This window comes from Stegodyphus dumicola, chromosome 2, assembly GCF_044657685.1.
Source record: "Stegodyphus dumicola isolate Sdum_Otavi_A_Nest chromosome 2, ASM4465768v1".
NCBI classification, from domain to species: Eukaryota; Metazoa; Arthropoda; class Arachnida; order Araneae; family Eresidae; genus Stegodyphus; species Stegodyphus dumicola.
This window is the reverse complement of record NC_140769.1, coordinates 130,585,333-130,610,733: the sequence shown is the minus strand read 5'-3', so window position 1 is coordinate 130,610,733 and position 25,401 is coordinate 130,585,333.

Genomic DNA, 25,401 nt, shown 5'->3' with positions numbered 1-25,401 from the left:
AGCATCATTAATACGGTTTCTAATAGGAGACTTATTACCTTTCATGACCGAAAATAACTGCTCGCACCGATAAGTGCTACCAAACATGGAAATAATTTCATATGCGAATTTTCGAGTATTTTCAAACCTGGCTGGTAAATATTTGTAAAATTCAGGAACGCCCACTTCAATGAATTTTGCTTTCAAATTTGAGTTGCATTGAATCTCGATCACCTCCATTTGCATATGGCTGGGTACTGAATACTTATGGAGAAAATCGAAGAATTAATAGTATTATTAATAGTACATTAATAGTATTATTACATATCAAGCAGATTATTTTATCTTTTATTTCACAGCAAAAATATTCTAATTGCCATTTTACTTGGAATATTCTATGTTCGTCAGCGATTTTTCGTTTAATTTTACTACCACTTGGTTTTGATATAGACATACTGAATACAAAGTGCTGGAATAAACACGGTTAACGTTAAAAAGCTAACAAAAATTTATTCTTTCCACAAGAGATAAATCAAAATGCTGAAATATTTCTTCAAAAATATTCTTACAATATCACAAAATGTCAAACGTTTAGCAAAAATCAATTCAAAACAGAGAAACTAATTCTATCTCACAGCAAAATCGCTACAAATCAATCACAGTATTAAGTAAACAAACAGTTCGCTAGAACTACAGCTACTACTGAGATGAGTTGTTTGTTCTCGGCTTTTATAAGCTTTATAATTAATTTCTCGAATATACTGGAAACATCTATAAATATCTGCATTTTAACTATGAAATCCGTAACAATATTAATTAAGTAATAATTAATAATAAAGCAAAGTGCATGCACATGCATGCACCAATATATCGTACAAAACTATGATTGGAAAACTGAGACCATGAGTTCGGCCACATTCGGCTATCGGTGGATGCGTACAAGTTCTGAGTGCACGTGTCCCCCAAAAGCCGAAGGTAGCTGAACGCAAGCTACTCACACGCATTTGTAATTTAAGTAGTGTGTGTGTCAGCTCGCTGTGAGTAATCTAACAACACTGAATAAATTATCGTTAATTACTTAGCAGTAAACATTTCATTTTTTTCTTCGTCGATATGTTATTTTATTATTATATATTATTATTTGCCGATATATTGGCCGGACCGCAAAAATATTTGTTGTGGGCCGCATGTTTGACATCCTTGTTGTAAAGGAAATGTAAAGACAAATTTTCAGAACGATATACTGAAGAAAACTGAACATTCCTGCGTGCCCAACGTTACTGAGATGGAAGTTAAAAGGAAGTTAGAGACTTTCAGAAAAAGAGTACGAGAAGAAACGTCAGTTCCCGTTCCCAAGATATTTCAAGAACTTTCAGAATTATATCAGAAAGGTTATGATTTCGTCACTAAAACACCGACATACTACAGTGCCAAGAGTAATTCCAGTGCCTTGTAATTCGATAATCGAATGCGAAAACAGAAAACTTCGGTAAAAAAAAAAAGTTATCCCACTTGAAAGAGATTTGCAACTTAAATTACTGTTTAAATTATATTATGGATTTTTAAAAATATTTATTTACTTATTTATCTGCACCCTTTGTCTGTTCTTGGGGAAAAAATGTGTCCGCTCTAACCACGATGAGTTTCGTAGTGTCCGCTCTGACCACGAAATCGTTTGTGTCCGCTCTGACCACGTCCGCTGCAGCCACACCACCGAGCGGACGACATTTATAAAAATGCAAAAAAGAGGTATACATACGCATACAAGGAACTTGAAGAAGAGTACAACAATTTACAAAGAAATATATACATGTGCATACAAGGCACTAGAAGAAGAGTACAATCAAAGTACCGGGTGATCAAAAAGTCAGTATAAATTTGAAAACTTAATAAATCACGGAATAATGTAGATGGAGAGGTAAAAATTGACACACATACTTAGAATGACATGGGGTTTTATTAGAACCAAAAAAAGTTCAAAAAATGTCCGACAGATGGCGCTAGACAGCAAAACGTCAGTGACTGCGCATGAAAATCGTGTATAAAAGGAGCTGTAATGAGAGAGAGAATCAGATGCACCAGCAGTCGCAGCATGTTCACGTTATCTGAAAAGGCTCTTTTTGTGAAGCTCTGTTATCAGAATGGGGAATGTGCTAGTTGGTTCAGCGTTACGATCCTATCGCCATAGGAAGGGGATTCGAACGGGTAAACGTCCGTTGACAAATGCAGGTGTGGCGAGAATGATTTGGAAGTTCGAGGCCACGGGTTGTTTACAAGATAGACCCCGTAATGGCCGACCGAGCACAAGGCGTAATGCTGCTGAGACAGTTCAGGAAGAATGGAGACTGTAGCGGGTTCGTCTATGCACGGGGAAGTCAGCGCTCGTGCAGTCGTATGTCGCAACGGCATTCCATACACTACTGTTTGGTTGGCACTTAGGCGTACCCTCCGATGCTATCCTTACAAAATCCATCGGCATCATGAACTGTTACCTGGCGATTTAGTGAAGCGGATGGCATTTGCGGTGTGGGCGTTTCAAAAGATGGCGGAAGATGACGACTGGTTGAGTAACGTGTTGTGGACCGATGAAGCTCATTTCACGCTTCGAGGGTCTGTCAACGCCCACAACTGCAGAATTTGGGCTACCGAAAATCCTAGAACTGTCGTGGAAACTCCATTGCACGACGAGAAAGTCACGGTATGGGTTGGATTTACCACATCTACTGTTATCGGGTCTTTTTTCTTCGAGTAAATGCGTGATTCTGGTTTTGTAACTGCTACCATGACGGGTGAGAGGTACGCCGATATGTTACAGAATCGCATCGTCCCCAGCCTGGCTGATAAACACCTGCTGAAACGTACGATTTTATGCAGGATGGCGCTCCACCCCATATTGCTAGACGCATGAAAGATCTCTTGCGAGCGTCGTTTGGTGATAATCGTGTGCTCAGCCGCCACTTTCGTCATACTTGGCCTATCAGGTCCCCAGACCTCAGTCCGTGCGATTATAGGCTTTGGGGTTACCTGAAGTCGCTAGTGTATCGTGATTGACTGACATCTCTAGGGATGCTGAAAGACAACATCCGACGCCAATGCCTCACCATAATTCCGGACATGCTTTACAGTGCTGTTCACAACATTATTCCTCGACTACAGCTATTGCTGAGGAATGATGGTGAACATATTGACCATTTCCTGTAAAGAACATCATCTTTGCTTTGTCTTAATTTGTTATGCTAATTATTGCTTTTCTGATCAGATGATTGCTTTTCTAATAAAACCCTATGTCATTCTAAGTATGTGTGTCAATTTTTACCTCTCTATCTACATTATTCCGTGATTTATTAAGTTTTCAAATTTATACTGACTTTTTGATCACCCGGTATATGTATATACATAAAAATACAAACTCATATAAATACAAACTAGTATAAATACAAACGCATATACAGATATCTATTGAATTGGCAGTGGGACGGATACTCCGTGGAAGTGAGGTAGGCCTGAACACAGTATTCATCGAGATTTTGCAAGCACCCAGATGAGTGAAGGTCTTTGCGAAGCAGGCATGTGTGTTAGAATGCCTCTAATGCTGCTGACGATAGGACTGCGAGAACGAATTCCAGCTATCGCAGCGAGGTTGACTCAGCCTCAGGCTGAGTCTGTGTAGATGATATTGTGCACTGTGGGATTATTCTTCAGGTGGAGAACAGCTGCTCTGATTGCTATGAGCTCCGCCAGAAGCGGACGGATAGGGGAGCCTACTACGGTACCGAAGGGCCCGGGCTCGAATCGCTGAGAAGACATGGATGTTTGTAAATGTATAGTGTCAGTACGGCATGGCGGCACTCTAAATTTGCGGCGAACCGAAAGTCCTCTCCTGTGGATTGGTCGGAGTGAGAGGGATGGGAGTTCCTCGGATCCTTCCCCGGGGTACTCTTCCTCAAAACTGGGGATGGAAAATAGAAGTCCAACTTCTCTTCGGAGTAGGCTCTGGCAAACATTGTTCCTTGTAATATGGACACAACAACGTATCGTACCATATTGATATACTAGTGACACAAAGGCCAAAGAACGGGGTGAACCAATTCCAGATTTTCTTGAATTCGAATCTAAGCATTCAAAAATTCACTAATCTCTTGAATAAGTCAAATCCTTCAAACACAAGAAAAGGTGACAAAAAGGGGGAACAAATTTAATTAACATCAAAAAATCTTTAAGCAATGGAAAATTTGAAATCTGAGTTTGATGGGAAACAAATTTAAGAATATCATCTACAAAGACTGGGGATGTGTAGATGATATTGTGAATGATGATGTGTGTGATGAATTTTTTAAAAAACACTGATATTTATTAAGATACAAATAAAAGTAAGCTAAGTTAAAAGCAACTCTTCCTCAAAAGCAGCAGTTAAAAATTCGACAGCTGTGTTTAAGTAGTCCAACTAGTCCGCATAAACTGCAATTCCAGGTGTAGAGCTTCCTTTTTTGTCGCTCTTTTAAAAATTGTGGATTCTTATAGAAAACATAGGGGCTTGAATCTACTTGTGTTTTGTCATTATCAACAGCTTTCATGGTCTATATATTTTTACCGGTGGACATAATTTCACGTTTTTCCGTCATTTATATACACATAAGATGTTCTCATGAAAATTTTGTTTTTTAAGTGAAAACGGAACTTAACGAAACCGCAATCAGTTAAAAAAAAATTCTAACGAAAGAAATATTTATTATCATCCGGACAAATAATAATATGGGCATTATGTGAAATCCAGGAATCTGCAAAATTGTGGGTTTAAATGAAAAACGTCTTTAAGTATTGGGATGTACTTGGTTTCCAGAAATATTTTTCTAACAGAATATGCACGAATTCTTTCAGATATTATAAAACTTTTAAATAAATAAAAATACATTCTTAAAGGAATGATTTTAATAGATTTACAATAATAAGTAGTTCTCACCTAATGCATACAACTAAACTAATTTGTTTTCCTAATTTCATACTTATTGTTCCTCCAGAAGTGACGTGAAATTCCGAAAACTGCAATCTGCAATTTTGCAGTTTTCAGTTTTCAAGTAAATTCAAAATGCCAGAAGCTAGCAGGCAACCATGTGTCACAAAACATGGGAAAATGTGTAACGTCTATGGCATAACGTTAAGTAAAATTCCTCAGTTGTAAACGTCAAGTAAAATTCCTCAGTTGCTGACGGGAGATGTACTCGAAAAGCAAGGAGAGAGGGAGTCAAAAATATTGCTAATGTTATAAAGCATGTCTCCCGCCTTCCTAGCGTGCCTTCGTGGTGTAGTGGTTCTGCACGCTGGGCCGGTATTCAGAGGTCCGTGGTTTGATTCCCGGGGAAGGCGTTTGTTAATTTTTCATCTCTCCGGCTTTTCCAATTAACGAAAATTATTTTGCACTATTGCTGTTGAACTGAATTTTATGGTTTAAGTGCGAAAAACATGATATTCAATAAATAAAGGTAACACACAAAATGTTAAAAAAATGCCCCTTTGAACGTAATTTAAAATCTGAAACCCTTCAGATTTTCTTTTTTTTATTTTTTATTAATCTTAATTCCTTTCATGTTCTTGAAATATTTTTATAAACTTTAAACTTCGAGCTCACGTTGCTTAATTTCCTATCTACATCTTTTAATTAATGTTTAAAAGTGTAAAGAATATAAGAATTTTGAGTTTTACTACAATTTTGCGCAAAATTTGGTTGTTAAATTACTAATTACATTCTTCTTTACGAAGCAACGTTGCTATTGCATACTTTGACGGGTTCCAGCCGTTGCTTGCGGGCAAGATAAAAGCCCAGATATAAGTTTTCAGAAGCCTAAACACTCATAAAAAGTGACGTTAAGATAATTATTCTTGTAGGGGGGGAAGAGGTTCGATGTGTGGCACGAGCCGCGTTCCGATGATCGACGCGACGAGGCGACGACGTGATCCCCTCCGTGGGTGGTCCTATTTTTGCTGGCGACTTTTCCATTTTCTTTCTTTTTTAAAGAGTTCTGATATCATCATCAAAACATTTCCTCCGAACTCGCGACTCGAAGTACGGCGACTCCCCCAACTTTTTGGTAAATAACGAGGAACGGAATTTAGTCATAAGATAATGAAAGAGTAATATATAAACATTTTTTTTTATTTTTTATTTTGATTTTTTTAGGGCAGTCTTGTTCACAAGGGTTATTAAGATGCTTTGGAGTGCAATACTGTTTATGACATCATTAATTAATTAGATTGGCTGTGCAGTCTTTTGGCTCCTTTTAATTTAGATGCTTAGTTCCGAAAGATGGTGAAAAAATCTGTTCTTATCCCAAGAAATAAAACAAAATGCTGAAATTTCCTCAGAGTTATTCGTACAATTTCGCAGTAGTTATATTTCAAACTACTAAAACGTTAAATAGACCACAACTGAAACGCAGAGAAAGCTAATCCGATCTCACCGCGAATTCGCTACAATCAACAACAAGAACTAAGTAAACAACTGAAATGAGATATTTTCCTCCGGCTTTTATAAGCTTTTTAATCATGAACGAGAACATTCTGGTATTTTCTCGATTTTTCCGGAAAACAAAAGAGTGCAATTACGAGATATCTATTTATTAAATGTTAAATGCGTGTGCTTCTGTATTTTTACTTTTTCGGCGTAGCTTTCTCTTAAAACGCTTCGCGCGCAGCATTGCACGGGGGAATGACACAATTTAACTGCAATTCTACAAAAATACAAAAATTGTAAAAATATTAATAATTTACATCCTTACTTAAATTAATTGAGTGTTCGAAACAAAAAGAACACAGTGTAAATAACAAAGAATAAACACCATTAGGAATGAAAACGTTATGTTATAGTGTCATTAATGAGGAATACTTGAGTGTCATTTAGCTAAATTCGCGTAAGAAGTTTTTTTCCATTTTTAAATTTTTACCTTCCATCAACCAATGGAAATAGGTAAGGGAGGTAATAGTTTGGGTCTAAAAATTCGATCAGTGAGTAAGGGTGAAACAACATGTTTATTCCATTTTTAAAATGATGCCTGCCCGTATATGTGTACCGGAAGTGGTATTTTACTTAAAGCCCATAACACTTTTAATTAAAAAACTATACTAAATATAATCAAAAACTTTTAAATTTTAGTATTTACGATATATCATTGAGGACTGAATATTATATTTTGACTGAAATTGATAAATTGGAAGTGACACTTTACTCGAAGCTCGGAACAGACTTTTGTAAATAAATACAGTGAAATAAGTTTAACACGAAAACTCTTAAAACGAAATATCGGTTAACACGAAATAATACAGCTGTTCCGATAAACTACTATGTAATTTCATGCATTTTTACTTCCTTGTACGAAGTAAAAAGGAAGTATTGTAATCGCGAAAAGTTTCAGGCAGCATATTTCAACGAAAATATCCATTTTTACCGCTATCGAATGCAATTTAACGATGTTTTTGCGTGAAATCTGTACGTAAAGACAGAATAAAAGATTCTTTTCCTCCACAAAAAATTATAACTCGCAAAACTCAAAAACGAGTAGCCTAGAACGTTGAAATTTTGTATATAGGACTGCTGAACGCTGCTCAAGTGGACTGCCGCCCTTAACTATAGTAAGCCTTACGGTATTTGTTTCCACTTGGCAGATGCTGTCCAATGATGACTCGCTGATCCGACAGCATTTATTATTTCAAAATCTTAGGTTTCATAATCACTCATTATTTTACATAGGTTTTAGTTTCTATAACTGCCTGGTTGTTAACTCAAGTTCTATTTTAACTTCTACGCTGCTAACTATACTACACTACTTTAACATGGGCAATGTTGCTATAATTCCTTTACACTACAATATTACTTCAATGTTTTACACTAGACCACACTACATTTTACACTGAGTACTATACATTGTAACAATATCATATATAAATGCAAGACATAGAAGAATATATTAATGCAAGACATAGAATATCCTATATAAATGCAAGACATAGTAAACCTGGTTATAAATATAATACGATAATATTAGATCATTTTTCTATCGCACAATTTCGAGTACAATACAATGCCTACGAAACTTTACACTCTAGTACTATAAGCTACAAAAGTACAAACTCGGTTAGAATTGCATTTTACATTGGGTACATTACATTGTGATTCTATTATATATATGTACAAAATTTACAAAATATAAAAGCATTAAAGTCGCATAACCTCATACTACTACTTATACAGATATACTGAACAATTACTGTAAATACAGTAGCTCTATATCTTGATTACTATTCACACTGTACTAGTTAGCCATATTATTGCAAAATTAAGAAATAATATACAATGTTAATCAAACCATACACTGTTATTCATTATTGATGCAGGTACCCAAAGATAATAATATAAATGAAAAATTCTAAGGTTAGGTTACAATACACTTTTCAAAACCATTCCTAGTTAGCAAATACAGTGGAACTACCAACAACATGATAAACATTGATATTTCAAGCATAAAGCATAATCCATTTTATATTCTGTACTCTAGCTTTAAAAAAAAAAAAAAAAAAAAAAAAAAAAAAAAAAAAAAAAAAAAATTCTTTTTTTGGTAACAGTAGGTTATGCCTCCATCTATGCTGAGTAAATAAATAAATATAATTCTGCCAATGATGGGATAGAAACAGTTCAACAATGATACAGTTATATAACTAGTAATTTTTACAATACGTTTTAATGATTCTTTCAGTTATGGGACTTATTAATTGTAGGGTAATCTAAAAGTCACAAAGATGTGTACAATGAAAAATTAAGAATCTATACACCAATGTGGTTAAATCACACAAACATTGTACAGTTCAAGGTTCTGCAATGGTAATAAAGCTAATGTTATGTCATTCACAAGGAAGTCTTTACCCTAAGATGATCCTTTAATTGTGAGCGTACAAGGTACAGATGTGTGCAGTAATTGTCAATTATTCTGAAGTGTTCGCTCTGTTTATGCCTGCATGACTCTGTGCACAGTACTTTAAAACCTCATTCAATTTGCGTTTAGCAATACTATTCTTGCAGATTGTTTCTGCCCATTGTGGCCAAAATAAATCACTTGGTCTCCTCAGGTGATAAGGTTTGGTGGATGCACAATGGAAGAGATAGTGATCTGGATCACCTACCTCTCCACATTCACAGAATTCTGTTCCGCTTAAGTGGAACCTCTTTAAATAGGTAGGGAATGGTCCATGTCCAGAAAAAAAGTGGGTCTGTGCACCATTCGTGACTTTTGCTACAGTTCCCACTTTTGGAAAAAAAGAGTAGGTCCTTCTACCCGTGGGTGCTGAGTCCCACCTTTCCTGCCACTGGCATAATAAATTTTCAAGAGTACTTCTCTTGAGATAAGAGGTTGGGAGTTTCACAGGATATTCTCTCAGGCTTTTATCATTTGCTGCCGATTTGGCAAGCTCATCTGTCTTTTCATTGCCTGTGATGCCCACATGAGCTGGGACCCAGACCAAGTGTGGACGTAAGGAGGGAGGGCAATGCAGAATAATTTTTTTGAGCTCTTGTACATAAGAGCTCCTGCTTTTATTTCCTCTAATCGCTGCCAGGCTAGAGGCCGAGTCACTGAAGATTGTTGCTCTGAATCTAAGTGAGTAAACTGCAAATTTAATTGCTGCCTTTAGCGCTGCAACCTCTGTCTGAAAGACTGTATTTCTAATATCTAGTCTTCTTTTCCATGTTTTAATAATAGTCTCCCCTTGTAAAGCACAAAATGCACTACCGGCGCCTCGCTCTGTTTTGGATCCATCCGTGTAGAGGCTGAAGCTGTTCTTTTTTGAAGATGCGTACACAAGTTGGATGTTATCGGACAAGTCTATGTCTGCGGGGTTCCCTAAAAGAACTGGTTTGTGCTTTTCATAGTCTGTGTGATAATAGTTCTGATTCCATAATGTTGCATTCTCATCTAGTCTCAGCACTCTTGCCAATAGGGATTCCCGTTCTGCTTGTAAGTCTAATGGTGGTATACCAGCAAGCACTTGAAGTGCTGCTGTAGAAGTGGTTCTGTATCCTCTGCATATAAGTAATAATTGCATTCTTTGTATTGTGAGCAATAGTTTACTCATATGTGAGGAGATATTTTTCCCCCAAATTGCTGCACCATACAAGATAATCCTCTCGGATATAGTACGATACCAACTTCTCAGAATATTGGCTGGCGTTCCCCACTGTATTCTTGCTGTTTTGAGCATGTTATTTGTAAGGCTGTTTATTTTCTGTTTCACCTCCTTCAGGTGTGGAACCCAAGATAATTTATTATTAAAAGTCAGTCCCAAGTACTTCAGATTGGGCGCGCATTTGATCACTATACTGTTCATTTTAATGGACGGATTTCTTTTTGGAATACCTTTCCTACCTATGTAGAGCAATTGGGTCTTCGTTGCAGAGATGATCAGTTTGTGACTCTTGGCCCAGGCTGCAAAGTCGTCGACTGCCTTTTGCGCCTTCTGTACCAAGTCTTTCCTGCTAGTAATGACTAGAAGAAAATCATCTGCGAAGGCTTGTATATTCACATTTGGATTATTATCAAACAAAGTAAAGGCTGTGTTAGCCACCAAATTCCATAACGTGGGTTTCAAGCAGGAACCTTGGGGGCATCCTCTTTGCAGTTGGTAATTGATAACCCCTTTATTCGTAGTAACCTGTACTCCTCTATCTTGCAGATAACTTCGCAAGAGCTTGATTATTTCAATAGGGATTTGTGCATTATCCAGGCATTTAATTACGTCTGGCCACCATAACGAATCGAATGCCCCTTTGATATCTATTGCCACTACTATTGTGTATCTGTCATTGTTCCTGTTGGCTTCGATATTCTCCAGAAGGTTCTTAAGTGCCCCCTCCGTAGACTTCCTCTCACAGAAACCAAACTGACTTTTGTTGATGTAATTTTTAATCTTAAGAATGTAGTTGAGCCGCGCTAAGATGACCTTCTCTAGTACCTTGCTAATGGAAGGGAGAAGACTAACCGGTCTATATGCTCCCGGATCCGATGGATCTTTACCTTGCTTGTGGAACAATGCTACTTCTGCCCACTTCATGGCCCTAGGAAAGTGTCCTATTTTCCAACAAGCCCTACATAACGAAAGAAAAAGTTGAGGGAACTCATGATGAATATATTTGATCATAATATTATCGATGCCATCCGGTCCCGGAGCTTTCTTGTTTACGAGGCCTTTGACTATTCTAGTAATTTCCTGAATGGAAGGGAGCTGATGGTCATTCTTTTTGCTGGTTCAAAGAATGTTTCGAAACTTATATCTTGTTTGCCCATGCTCATCAAAGTCTTCCCTTACATCATCCTTGGGAAAGATAGTGGTGAGCACTGACAGGATGTCATCTGATATGCTTGGTGCCAGTTTTGCGACCAGCTGAGTTGGGCGAAAGACTGTATCTTTTGCGATTTTTTTCACTGGGCCATAAGTCTCTTTTAGATTGGAACAATATTTTTTCCAAGATTCAGTTTTCGCTTTCTGTATGCGCTTTTTGTAGAGAGCACGTTCTTTCCTGTACTTTAACATTTTTACGGATCTTACTTCTTCTTCTTGTTCTGCCTGTGCCAGCCTACTCAAGGCCCGTACTTTGCTTTTATGTGCTGTGAGACTGGGATTCCACCAGGACAATGGTTTGTCAACTTGAATGGCTTTCCTTTTGTAGGAAGTTCTGCGCATGTCAGCGGCCATATTGGTTGTGGTTTTGTGTGCTCCGTTAAAAGTGCTAAAATCTTGGTAATTATACCACTTGTGTTTGTGAAAATGTGATTCTTCCATGGATTACTAGTTCCGGTTGCGATATTTGTGGTGTTTCTCTGCGAAGAAGGGAAATCTCCGAGGATAGGAAGACTTTTAAAATTGTTGCTGTCCGCCGCCCTCATTTGCATATCCTGAGTAAGCATTGTCTCTCAAGGCTTTTATATACTGTGCTAATAACTTTTGAGTACAAAATAGGATTTTATATCTGTTTCTCTACCTATTTTTTGAAAATTGTGATTTTGGTACATGTATGAAAAATGTTATATGCATTTGTAATTCTGAGTAAGCGTTAGGCTTAGTGTGGCGGATATATGTTGACACAACGAATTTGGTGCATCATCCACAGAAGTCTTTCTGCCCGCCGAGAGAGTGAGATCGAAAACATTTTGGTGCACCGAAGTCTTCCTACCCGTTGGCCGATTTGTTTAATTTCCGTCAGATAATTCAAATTTCTGCTTAAAAAATTATTTTGGAACCATTTAAAACACAAAGCGAGATGGTTCGTCCAAAAAATAAAGAGCCTAATGGGCAACGCCCCGACAATGAGACGCAGTCGGCCAGTGCTCCAATAATAGATAAGACACAGAAACAGAGCAGTACACGACAGCTAGACGTTGATATAACTTTGGTAGATGCCAGTACAGAGTATCAAGAGGCTTCAGAGTGCTATACTAATCTAATTGGATATTTAAATAGAGACGACATTTCCACAAAAGCAAACAAAAAGATACGAGGTTTCTTTGACCATATGTTAAGAATAGTCTCGAAGCACAGTTACAAAATTGCCAATTTGGAAGGACAAATTGAACAAACTAAGAATATAGAGACATACATACAAGGAATAGTCGCCACTCAAAAGCTGTCTTTTGCAGAAGTTGCAAGATCTCGACGGCCATCCAGAAGTAGTTCTAGATCTAGACGATCACAATCAAGATCACGGCAAGAGACAGAGCATGTATTACTAGTCTATCCTAAGACTGAGGGTAGTACATCCGACGAGGTAAAGGAGAAGCTGGTGAAGTACATAGATCCAGGAAAACTCAAAGTAGGCGTCAAGAATATAAAGAGAGTCAACAAAGGAGGGCTCCTAGTAGAAGTTACGAAAAAGGAAGAACTGGCAATACTTGAAGAGGCCATAAATGAAAATCGGAAGCTGAAGGACGTAGTGGAGACGAAACATCCACAAAAAAGAAACCCCAGAATAATAGTCTACAATGTCAACGAGAACATTAATAAAGACGAGATAGTAAACTTCATTAAAATACAGAACACCGACCTAGCAGAAAGTGAAATAGAGATTCTGTTCGCCATGAAGGCCCGCTTTGGACAGCACTGGGTTCTATCTATAGACCCAGTAGCTTTCAAGATCCTTATGAAAACGAAGAAGTTGAACATACAATGGTCAAGATATAACGTAAGGGAGTTTATAAAGGTTTCGCAATGTGTCAAATGCCTTGGGTATAACCACCCAGCAAAATATTGCAAGGAAGATAAAGCCTGTGCCGGATGCGGCTCCACACACCACGAGAAGACCAACTGTGACCAAAAAGCAGTCAGCTGTGTCAACTGCACAAAGGTGAATAAACGATATAATACAGGCCTCGATGCCCAACATGATAGCCGAGATAAGAAATGCCCATGCTACCTAAAAGAGCTCGAAAGATTAAAACAACGAACAAATTATGGATAGTATCCAAATAATCCAGATTAATCTTAAGCACTCCAGGAGTGCAACAGAAAACTTAAAGATAAATTTTGAACAAAACGACAAACTCAAAGTAGCATGTATCCAGGAACCGTACACAGTACAGAACAAACTGTACGGATTCCCCACAAAATATAGGAAGTTCTACTCTCGAACAGACGCAATAACTGCAGTGATTATAGCGGACTCAAATCTCCCAGTTCTGGAACTTTTCAGCTCTCCGGAGATTATAGCGCTTGCAATAGGCAGTGACTCAAGATTTATACTAATCACGGTATACTGTCCTCCATCGCGAGATATTGCACCAATCCTGACAACCCTGGAAAGGTTTATGCAGGACAATAACAACATGACTACAATAATTACCGGAGATTTCAATGCCGAAAGTCCCCTATGGGGCTCACATAATACGGACACACGAGGCCTCAAAGTATGCGAATTCATTGCCAGCACTGGACTATCGATAGTTAATGAAATAGGGGATACGCCAACCTTCGCAAGAGTAAGTGGTAACAGCTGGATTGACCTCACACTTATCATAAGTAGAGACAGAATCCGGATCGATAATTGGAAGGTAACGGACGAAGCAAACAATAGCGATCATAATAATATCTATTTTGACGTCTCCAGCATTCATTACCCAACATGGAGAAGATCGAAAATCAATGTACGACATACCGACTGGCTAAGTTTCAAAAGGTATATCTCAAAATCTTTAGCAGACCCTAGAAATCTGACAACTATCGAAGAAATCGATAAATATGTAAGAGAAGTTACCACTAGTCTTCACGAGATCTATCAAAGAACAGTCCTCTCACATAACTCGAAACCAAGATCGCGTACCTGTCCATGGTGGACAAAAGATCTCACTATTCTCAGGAAAAAGGTCAGAGCAACAAGGAAAAGATTCCAAAAAACAACTGGAGAGGAAAGGACCCATAACAGGCTGCTTTACCAGAGGGTACGTGCACAGTACCGGCAAAAGATGTATAAAGAAAAGAAAAAAGCATGGGACATGACATGGAACAAAATCACTGTTAGCTCTCCGTTCGGAACATACTTCGATCTAGCTAAAGGGAAGAACATGGATCCATTACAGATAGGTTCAGTTCAAAAAGAAGATGGCACAATGACGAGCACAATTGAGGATACAATTAGAGAAATCATGAGGTTCCATTTTCCAGAAGACGACCCCAACGAGGACTCTACATACCATGCAGATATTCGTTCCCAATCAACCGAGATTCCAAACTCGGAAGACGATCAGCCGTTCACACTCGAAGAAATGCAACGTACGATAAACTCAACACGCCGAGGTAAAGCTCCTGGGCTGGATGGCCTCACGATTGAAACCATTGAAGAGCTTAGGCTCGCGGACGACAAACAAATTCTAGCACTCTTTAACAAGTGCCTTGAATTAGGTTATTTTCCAAAGGAATGGAAAAACGCAGAGCTAGTATTGTTCCAGAAAGAGGGAAAACCAAAGTCCATGCCCAGTTCTTACAGACCTATCTGCTTACTCTCAGCGTGGGGCAAGGTCCTTGACAAGATGCTTACGCAGAGATTAACGTATTACCTGGTCAAAAACAAACTACTAAACCCCGCCCAATTCGGGTTTACTAAAGGGCGGAGCACCACCGACGCCCTCAACCGTGTTCAAGACATCATCTTAAGTAACAGACAAAATAACCTCCATACGTGTATAATATCGCTTGACGTAGCTTCCGCATTCAATAAACTATGGTGGCCAGCGCTCAAAACAAAACTAAAAGACCTGCGATGTCCAAAGAATCTTTACCAACTGATCGCAAGCTACCTCACAGAACGTCAAGTGACCTACAAAAGAGACGGCTTAAATATCACGATGAATTACCACAAAGGAGTCCCACAGGGGTCTAATATCGGACCCATCTTGTGGAACATAATTGCAGACTCAGCGCTGAACATCAACTTTGGAGACAATGCCAAGATACAAGCTTACGCCGACGATATTATACTCATAATAGACGGAGGCAATAGGACAACAATAGAGCGTAAAGCAGACGCAGCACTCAAATTGCTTGCAAAATGGAGTCAAGACAACAAACTGTGTTTCAGTATTGAAAAGACACAGATGATAGTCTTTCCAAAAAGTTCAAAAATAGACGCGAATCCACCACGCATAAAGTGGGAAGGGCATCCATTGCGACGCCAGAATACCATTAAATACCTCGGATTCACGCTTGATAAGAAGCTCACGTGGGTATCACATCTTACGGAAGTCCGAGATAAGACGCATCGAATCATCAATAAACTAAACAGGATAATCACAGACAAGTGGAGCCAAAAGGGGCGCCTGTTAAAACATCTATACCTTAATGCAATTGAACGCATGATCCTCTACGGCTGCCCAGTCTGGATGAATGGCACAGCAAGAATATGTCAAAAACTACATCAAATACAGCGAGTAATCCTGTTAAAAATCACCAGTGCGTATAGCACCACATCAACCGCAGCACTTCAGGTCTTAGCTGGCATGCTCCCACTCGACCTAAAAGCAGAATTAGAAAGATCAATCTATCGACTTCTACATTACAAAGAGGACCTTCACACTAAAAAAGATTTACATCTATCATATGCCAGCATAGAAAGTTTCCAAGATTCCCCTAACTTACACCCAGGAGATCTACCCATCCTTTCCTGGTGCAAATCGCCACCCTCAGGACAACAAAGAGAGAATTTTTCTGACGGTTCAAAAATTTCAGGACGAGTAGGGGCAGCGTTCACGGTCTTTTCGAACAATGAAGAAATTTATCAAGCACAATTCCGTCTAAGCGATCATGCTTCAGTCTTCCAAGCCGAGTCCCTAGCACTCAAAGAAGCAGCACTATGGTTAGGTACACAACCAGCAGCTCACACTTCATTCTTCACAGATAGCATGAGCGTTCTGAATGCGCTGAATTCCTTTCCTCCAAAACATCCGCACACGGCAGCACTTAGAGAGATCTTCTTGACGTTAGGCTCTTCCATACCTTTAAAGATCAACTGGATAAAAGGACATACCGGGCAGAAAGGCAACGAACGAGCGGATGAACTAGCTAAGACTGCAGCTCTCAAACCAGAAATTGACAAGGAAGTTCCGCTTTCCGCAGAAGTTGCAAAAAGGCTCCTCAAGACAGCATTTCAAGAGACATGGGCATCACGATGGCAGGAAGAAGAGACAGGAAGATTTACTTACAACATCTTCCCAATACCTTCTCTCAAGAGGCTGAAATGCAACCGACTCTTCCTCCAAGCCTGTACCAACCACGGGAAATTCCCAGCGTATTACAGACGTTTCCTCAGACGGGACGTCAACTGTTCTTGCGGTTTTCGCGGGGAAGACGCGGACGCACTTCATTACCTGCTCTCCTGCCCTCTGACAGAGCACCTTCGACAGCAGTTCTTTCCTTCCGACTACATCACATATCCTGTGAATAGACTGTTCACGGACTATTACTGCAACAAGGGCATCTTAGAGATAATGAAGCAAGTGAATGAAAATAATTATATCCAAGAAACTACAGATTAAAGTAAAATGTAGAAAGGCGGCCTAACCGTCAGATTGCTAGCAATGAATAGGATAACTTCCTAACCCTGTAGTGCCATTAACTCAGTTTGGCGGAACAGGTTAAGTAAAGTGACCATATTTCCTTTTGTAGGAAGCACTTGCTGCCTGAGTGATATTCTTTACTAGAGTATCATACGCCTCATCTAGTTGGACTGGTGTGGTACAATTATTTAAATTTTCTTGGTTAATTACGACATACGGCCTGAGCTTTTCTAGAAATTTCTTGTGTCCCCCAAAGCAAGTCTTAAATCTTTGTTTTGTTTCGAAAGACACTGAATTTACCACTTCATACTGGATTATCTGATGGTCTGATGGATATATAGGACTGCTATAACATGTAGATGTGCACCTCGTATTTTGGTTGCAATCGGCTGCACCAAACGTATATAAATATATTTATATATATATCCACTCTGTTACCCGGCTCAGGGAGCTCAGTTTCTTTAGTCTTATATGTTTGTAAATTGTGCATCTTTTCCTTTAAAAATGATTGAATTATGTTGTTCTTAACTTCCGGTTAAGGGTTTTATGCCTTTAGTAAATCTGCAAGCAATATTTGTACAATTAATCAACAATTTAAAAGTTGTTTAAGTGCTGTTATGCCTCAAGTTTTAAATAATATGGCGGACATATTTGTTTACATTTGAAACAGCAGAATAGTAGATTTGTTGCCAATCTAGAGAGACTAAAATTCGCAACAGCAAAGATAACGCCTTCATTTATTATCGCGAATTAAATCATGCTTAATCCTTTCTGGAATTTTTTCGAGGAAATAAGTGTTTAAGATTTACTTCGTAATTTTTAATACAGATATTTTGAGTTTTTATGTATTAATCGCGAAGTGATCGCCTTATCGCGAAGTGAGAACTGAATAAATTGAATGAGAAATACTCAATCGTCTGTGAAAAACTGTTTCTTTTTTGTTTTGTTTGCTTAATTTCGTTTATACATCGTTCTAGATATATTAGAGTATTTGAATAGAACATGTGGCAATAATTAGATAATTCTTCAAATGATATAAATTTTGTGCATTCTGAGTTATAATATGAACGAAATATACTGTTAAGTGAACCCAGCGCCAGAGTGTCGCTAGAGTATACAAATATAGTGAATTTTAAAGACTGCATTTATTCTATTGTAGTTTTTTGCGCTGTCGACGAAGTAGATCAGTTAATTCAATCCAATAAGTTTAAATAAAATGCAAGAAAAAATGCGTATAATTTATATTCCGTACAAGGAAGTCATGTGGTGTACACATCAGATTTTTTTCTCTTAACACGAAACGGAAATTCTTTAACACGAAAAGATTTCCTTTTTGGAGATGAAGAAAATATGGAAAACACCGACCTCGCAGGCGAGATTTAAAATGGGTGTGAAATGAAGGAGAGGTGGTTTTCGTAGAATGTTTCGTAGAAAGGAGGCTAACCTGGCTTTGAAATACCCCCGGAATAGTTTGTGACACAAGCCAGTTTTATTTATATAAGCTACTTTCACCATCTACCTCTACAAATGGCACACAAACATCTCATCTCTCGTCAGTTGGGTTTGGAATTCGGTGACGAGTACATCGCAGTGTGAGTAAAGATCAATGAGTTTGGTTCATATCTTGCACTCTACATGTCTCTTTCTTTTCATATGTTACACTCTGCATGGAATTCAGTGACTCCAAGGACGACTGAAAATTGTTTTCTTCATGCACGATTCTCAAAAGTATCAGATTCTTTGACGTCAAAAGAAATGGCAAAAGAGGATATTGAACTGAGCCAACACTTAATGAAATGTTTGAGAAAGTTTCTGTATTATTGGACTGTACGACTGTATTATCGAGAGAATTCGTTGCAGTAGATGATGAATGGTGAAATGAATAACAAAATGGACGACATTGAGCAATTTGTGAACAATTTGATGCTAAAAAGACAATACAAAAACAATATTAAATTATTTTCCGAAAGCTCAATAAACGTTTTGCTTTTAAAAAACCTTGAAAATTTTGTATTAAATTAAGTTCTTGTGGATGTTTTTGTTTTATTGGTTTTTATTAAATACATGCATATATAAATATCTATGCATATAAAATGTACTCTAATAAACTTAATTTTGTGGTGTAGAGTTCCTCACTATGTAATGCTAAGTTACTGTTGGAAGTGAAGAATCTTAAGAACTGATAAGCGAATAATCACTTGAGTTCGTGTGACAGGAAACAACAAGAGGGAAGGGTAAACTAACCCTTTATTATTCCAACTAAGGTTTAACAAAACTCCGTCTTGGAGTGTACAATAAAGCCGACACTTCGGCTTAAACTTAAGAAACTAAGACTAATACTAAACTCACCTTAACGAAAGAGATTATTGCCGAAGCTATCAAAATTCTAACAGAGTTGGCTCCTTAACGTTAATAGACTGCTAAGCTATCAAGGGCCTAAAGTACGGCCAAGAGTGATAATAGCTTACGAGAGAGTAGCCTAAAAAGGCTGACGCGTGCAGACAGAATACCTGGTATCTATGTTCTTAAGAACGAAGAACTTGGCGGTTAAATGCAGCTCTTCCTTATTACGTGTTCAGACGTGATTCTAAAACTACGTTCTGGCCGGAAGTTGAAGTTAAGAATCGATAGTTGATAAAATAACATAATCCTTACAGTGGAATATAGTGTTACGGATTCGGTATTTAAATAGCTAATGTTAGTTGAATTATAAATTAAACTGTTTTATTCCCCGTCCAATGCAGCGCGTGATGAATATTAACATTTAATAAATAAATATCTCATTTTGATTTCGAGAAAGTTCCAGAAAATTCTCGCGCGCGATTTAAAATATTATAAAAGGAGGAAAATCTCTCAGTTTGTGTGATTTTAGTTAGTTTGTTGTTGTTTTAAGAGTTTGTTTAGAAAACTGCTCTTGTTGATTGTAGCGAATTAGCGGATCAGCTTTCTTTAGCTGTTTTGAATTAACTTCTGTTGAACGTTTGAGTAGTTAAAAGATAATTTCTGTGAGCTATTATAATACTGAAAGAATATCTGAGGAAATTTAAGCATTTCTGTTGTAATAATAATAAATTTTGTCCATTTTTCATCGGCATTCAATTCAAACGAACCCATACGCACGCAACAAGATTTCCCTCCCCCCCATATCCCTTAATGCGAAATTCTTTTAACACGAAAAAATATTTCAGTCCCATCAGTTTCGTGTTAAGCGATTTTTACTGTATATTAAGAGATAATTTAAAACTTCTGAAATTTGGTATTTGAAATAAGTACACTTTGCACACACACACACAAAACAAAACAACAACAACGAAACAAAAAAAAAGGGGAGGGACAGTTCTATATCTCTCTTTCTACTGGATCGATTGTCGAAATTTAGTTTACGTTTTCCATATCTCGAAAGCGCGATTTAAGGATGTAAGGTTTATGCTCAGTTTATTTTTAAGTTTATGCAGCTTTCCTATCTCTCCTAATTTGAGCTAACAATTCCTTACCATAATGTGTTTTTAGAATCGCGTTTACTGTAAATGAGAAGGTATTTAAGTCGAAGTTCCAATGACTTTGATAGAGAGAATCAGAGTTTCTGAATAGCACGCGCTTGCCTTTTGGCTACATCTCTCTAAACTGTTACTATCCTCGTCCGTATTACCTGCCCTTGATATCTTCGCTAGATAATTCGATATTTAGGGCCAACTAGTTTAGATGTGTGTTATCTTCTGCTAAATCTCTTTAGTTAGTCATAATTTAAGTTCTTATTTCTTATACTTTTGAGTTCAAGCCCAAGTGGAGGCTTTGCTGTACGCCCTGAGAAAGGTGCCAATTGTATATTTTTATTTCGAGCAATAAAGGGTAATTAACCCTTCTTGAGTTTACGTTTCTTTTTCTAAACTTAAGCGATTATTCGCTTTGCTTTTCACTAGGTTCCTCAACACTGAGTTTATAGTTAAAGGGAGGAACGAGATATATATTAGATTTATGTATAACATTGTTCTAATGCAGGTATTCCGGCACGAAATCGGACTTTTTCTGAAATAACATACCAATTTTTTCCCATATTTCGATTCTACGACTCAAATTTTGCCAAAGTGCCAAATTTCGTAAAAATCGCCCGAGTAGCTTTTAAAAATTAGGTCTCAAAAGTTTAGCTACTTCATGTTAATTCAGTTTGGTATATATTTATTAATATCTCTTTTTTGTTAAAGGTATTTGATTCTTCCTTTCACATTTCGAAATTTAGCTTCATTCCAAATTAAATTCGCCAATTTTTAATGATTCATTTTTAAAATGTGTATTTTAAAATAATTTTTATAAATTTTTTGAAAAAAATTTTGAATTATAACCTATAAAAGTTCGCCAAATGAATGGTTTAAAAATTTATTTTGGCGCATTTTCATCAGTTTGCGTCAAGATAAATTATAAAAATTTTCCCTAAATTTCTCACCAAAAAGTACAAAATTTAATATCTAGGGATAATTTGAGTCCTAGAATCGAAATATGGAAAAAAAATGGTATGTTATTTCAGAAAAAGTCAGATTTTGTGTCAAAATACGTATGTTAGAACAAAGCTATATATAAACCTAATATGTATCCTAAGTCGAGCTTTCGAGACATGGAAAAAGCAAGTTAAATTTCGACAATCGGTGCAGTAGAGTGAGAGATATAGAACTGTCCTTTTTTTTTTTTTTTTTTTTTTCCCTGCAATGTGTACATATTAAGAACAAAATTTTATATTTATAAGCATTAAATGTAGTCCTGGAATTATGCTAAAGGCGACGAGAATAAGCTCATTATGAAGACTTGCTCTTGTTATAAAGAAATTAAACGTAGTAGCTTCAGTCCTCAATTTTGGGTTCGCCTAACTGTGTCAAATGTTTTTTCGTATAAAAGGATGCTGCCACTGTCGCTATGCATTTTTTTTAAAGAAATAATATAGCGAATATAAAAAGGAATGAGTGGTAACACTTAATACGCTGTAGGGATTCTAACGATATGCTGCTTTTAAAGATTTTGCTGTAATTAAGTGTACTGATTTGTGAATACGAAACACTATATGACCAGATGAAGTACTACGATAGATGCGATATTTTCAAATGAAAGCATGAGAACTGATGTATATTTGAGCACATATAATTACCTTTTTCCATTGTACGGGAAAATAGTATAACAAAAAATAAGTAGCGGTAATAATTAACACTGAGTAATAAAATTTATAAACAAAATAAGATTTTATTTACAAATGATCAACTGGAAGAGATAACTTATAAGGTTTTTCTCCTGCCTTCTTAGCATGCCTTCGTGGTGTAGTGGTCAGCGCACTCGGCGCGTATTCGAGAGGTCCAAGGTTCGAGTCCTGAAGAGGGCATTGCTCATTTTTCCTCTTTCCTGCTTTCAAAAAATATCTAATGCCTCTACAAACTTACTTAAAGTTTGTTGCTGTTCTACCAATTCTATGTCTTAATATGGAATCTGCTGCCCATATCAGATCACGGGAAGTCATCTGCTGAACATATCAGAGTTTTGTTCATGTTTTCGGTACTTTTTTCATTACTTCAAATTTTTTCTTTCCTTTTTGTTTTTCTTTTTTGAATGGGCCCTGTTAATCTGCTTCTGTTTAAGCTGGAAGTTCATTGTATTACGCAGTTCTGAATAAATAGGCCGATTTATGAAGCAGAGATCCCACTCTCTTCAACTTTTTGTGGCCCCTCATTAAAAAAAAGGGGGACAGTTCTATATCCCCCGTTCTATTGGGCCGATCGACGAAATTCAAATCACGTTTTTCACGTTACGCTATATAATAGATTTATATATAGAATTGTTCTAATATAGGTATTTTGATACAAAATCGGATTTTTTATGAAGTAACATATAATTTTCTTTCCATATTTCGATTCTACGACACAACTTATGCCTAGATATTAAATTTTGTAATTTTTGCTGAGAAATTTATGGAGAAATTTAAAAATTTATCTTCACGCATTTCTTTCAGTTTACGCCAAGAATTCACTTGGCATAATTCTTAATTTACGGTAACCTACTTCCCCCCCCTTTTTTTTTGTTTCAGTGACTCACGAGAGGAATAAAGCTTCGTCGTTCCTTCTTCCAAATAATTTTAACAATGTGCGTAAACCACATTTTCGTTATTATCGTTTATATTAAATACACCAAATTTCAAAACACGCCAGAATGTAAATTGATGTAGTACATCTTAGGAAATTTTGAATAAAAATCTCTCATTTTTTGCACATACGTTTAGAAATACATCTATTTTAAAATGATGCTAAAAAATTCGTAGGCTATATTACAAAAAATTTTTCAACAAATTTATAAAAAAATATTTTAAAATACAAATCTAAATAAATATTTTGGAAGAAGGAACCAAATAAGTTTAATAAAAGAAGCGATATTAATAAATATATATAACTCAATTGGCATAGAGAAGCTAAAATTTTAAGAGCTAATTTTTAAAAAGTACTCGTAGGATTTTAACAAAACTTGGCACTTTGGCATAATTTGAGTCGTATAATCGAAATATGGAAAACAATTGACATGTCATTTCAGAAAAACTCCGATTTTTTTGTCAAAATACAATCGGGCCAGTAGTGAGAATGAAAAGTAGAACGGGAGATATAGAACTGTCCGATTTTTTTTTTTTTTTTTTTTTTTTTTTTTTTGTCAGTGTACTTTCTTTTTATGTAAATGTAATGATCACCGGTTTTTTACTTTTCCACTTAACAATGTTGCTTATTTTTCACTAATTTTAAAATTAGAACTTATTTTAAGAAATTTTAATATAAGAGCGGTTTTTAAACTAAGGAATAGGAATACTTTTGTATGGAAGGGAGTTAAAAGCATGTAACTCAGCTCCCCAGTTTGTTTTTTACGTGTGATATTTTGAAAAGACGTATTAAATTTCAAGATAGCATACAGTAGTTTTCATTTGCCACAAATTTTTACTCGACAGCATTTGCAATTTTTAAAAGTTCTTTGTTGAAATCGTTATAGAAATATGTCACTATAGTCTGCAATATTTAATAACTGCCAAAATTGCAGGTACAGAAGACTGAAACAGATCTTTCGTCTCTGGCTGATATGATTCAGCCGTAGTTATGCATCTTAAGTTCTTATATTCTGTGTTTAAGTATTCAGCAGAAATCCATCCCGGGTCAACCACGCTCATTATACGCAAGACAGAGTAAATGAATGAGGTAAAAAAAAATTAAGCAGCAGAAGGCACTGTGAAACGATTCTCCTTTTCTTCGACACAGAGGACTATACAAACGATTTTATTACCCATAGTCTAGTATAGAATCCCTTCTGAAGATGTCTTTGTTTCGATTGTTACCCTGCTCGAAGTACACGTGACAATCCTGTAATAGAATATGGTCCCCCGGTCAGCGGTGGCTCATAGGAAACGCAAGAGGCCATATACTAATGCAAGCCGACAGACGGCAGGTAATTTGTAGAAATCTGTCTCACTCTGTCGACACCCCTTACAGGGAGGAGAAGGTCACACATACAGAACACTGAAAAAGATACACCATTCTGTTCCGTTTTTCAACCGAAGATGATAGGATTAGGCTTAGCGTCTCGAATGAAAATTTGAGCGGCGTATTGTGTACAGAAAGGGGGGAAGGGGGTTTCGGAAGGATACTTTTTTTTTTTCCTTCTGTTTTCGATATTTCTTTTCCTACCAGACTACTCTAGAGTCTGCATTTGGGGAATTCTTTACTTTTACCTTCCCTCGAAGGCAAAGAAATGACGTTATCTTTCCTCTGCCTCTCGCTACCAGGTGTCGTTGGCGTACCTGTGTAGTTCTCAGTACATCCCTGACACAATAAATAATATTTGGAATTTATGTCTGTCTCACAAATACAATGAGACTTCGATTTATCGTTTTTCAGAGAAATGTAGGCACTCGAAAACAGACATGTTATACTCTGAGAAACTGATACATTGCAAATAAGAAATATATTATGACATAAATTATTTTCAGCATGATTATACTGCATTAAAAAAACTACATATTAGCTAAAGAAGCCGTACAACACTGCCTTCGATTCTTGGCTGAATTCTGCCTTACTTCAAAGTAAGACTTTTTGAGGTCCACGTCAGTTCCACATTGCACGTTGAAAAGAGCTGTAACTTCTTTAGCTTCGGTAAGTCTCGATGAAGCTCGACACCATTTCCTGTTCACTTTTATCTTCACATCTTTGTTGATGTTCCTGCGACTTATCTTGCTTGTCTGACAGTAACATTAGAACAAGCCCACGAAATTCATCATGGCGAGGAGAACAAGATTGCGCCTGTCGTTGGCAAGGGTCTTGAGTACCACACAGGTGACAGC